Source organism: Gastrolobium bilobum, unplaced genomic scaffold (genome assembly GCF_033153095.1).
Source record: "Gastrolobium bilobum isolate Gb01-03AN ecotype WA unplaced genomic scaffold, APGP_CSIRO_Gbil_v1 utg263347, whole genome shotgun sequence".
In the NCBI taxonomy this organism is placed as follows: domain Eukaryota; kingdom Viridiplantae; phylum Streptophyta; class Magnoliopsida; order Fabales; family Fabaceae; genus Gastrolobium; species Gastrolobium bilobum.
The window spans coordinates 8,935-10,423 of NW_026896667.1; positions in this window are offsets into that span (position 1 = coordinate 8,935).

Below are 1,489 nucleotides of genomic sequence, written 5' to 3' on the forward strand. Positions count from 1 at the left end.
CTGAGCTAGTAGCCGGCAACGACCCATGTGACTTTGCAACCCTAATCAATCGATGCAGAAGAGTGGAAGCTATTGGCCAACAGAAGAAACCCGTGGAAGCTAGCGGGAATGGTTATAAAGGAAAGACTGGACCATGGCGAGGAATAAACGGAGGAAAGCCCTGGCAGCCCAGGCGAGATGACAACAAGTTCAAGAGACCCGGAAACTACCGGGGAAACAACAGCCACAACAACAAACCTCCGAACTGTCCAAAATGCAAGAAGCCCCATTACGGTAATTGTCTAAGTGGAACCCCAAACTGCTACAAGTGTGGAAAAGAAGGACACTATGTCAAGAACTGTCCACTATGGGGAAACCAACAAGCAACAGAAGAAGCACCAAGGATGGGCAGAGTTTACACCCTCGATCAACACACGGCAGACCAGGCAGCTGAACTGGTCAAAGGTACGATCTATATTTGCCATGAAAATTTAGATGTACTATTTGATTCTGGTGCTACGAATTCTTTTGTTGCCGATTATGTGGCGAAAGCGTACGATTTATTTACTGATAGACTGCAAGTACCTATGCGGATCATGACCGCGACGGGAAAAGTTGCTAAGGCGTACCTACTATGTAGAGACGTCGCATTTATCTATGACGGAAAGAAGTACAAACAGGACTTCATAGTCCTCCCACTAGAGAAGATCAATGTGATTCTAGGGATGGACTGGCTCGCCAAGCAGCGAGTGGTGATTGACTACAGCAATCGCAGTTTGATTATCGGCAAGGAAGGAGCGAAAGAAAACTCAGCGCCTGAAACGGGAGAATGCTCCATGATGATGATGGGAACTCTTGTAGGAGAAGAAGAGATACCACTGTCCAACATTCTAGTGGTTAAGGAGTTTGAGGATGTTCTTCCCGATGATATCACCAATTTCCCTCCAGAACGAGAGGTGCAATTTTCAATTGAGCTAGTACCGGGAACTGGGCCAATTTCAATTGCGCCCTACCGTATGTCACCACTTGAACTTGTGGAATTAAAGAAGCGATTGGAAGACTTAATAAAGAAAAATTTTATCAGACCCAGTGTGTCTCCATGGGGAGCGCCAATATTATTTGTGAAGAAGAAGGACGGGTCAATGAGACTATGCACGGATTACCGACAGCTCAACAAGGTTACTGTGAAGAACAAGTACCCACTGCCTCGTATTGAGGACTTAATTGATCAGCTGAGAGGTGCAAGAGTATTTTCAAAGATCGATCTCCGATCAGGATATCATCAGATCCGGATCAAGCCGGAAGACGTTCCGAAGACAGCATTCAGATCAAGATATGGGCACTACGAGTACCTGGTCATTCCTTTCGGACTGACAAATGCCCCAGCAGTGTTCATGGGGTATATGAATCAAATATTCAAACCTTATCTGGATCAATTTGTTGTCGTGTTTATCGATGACATATTGATATACTCAAAGAGCAAGGAGGAGCATGAGGAGCATCTGAGAAT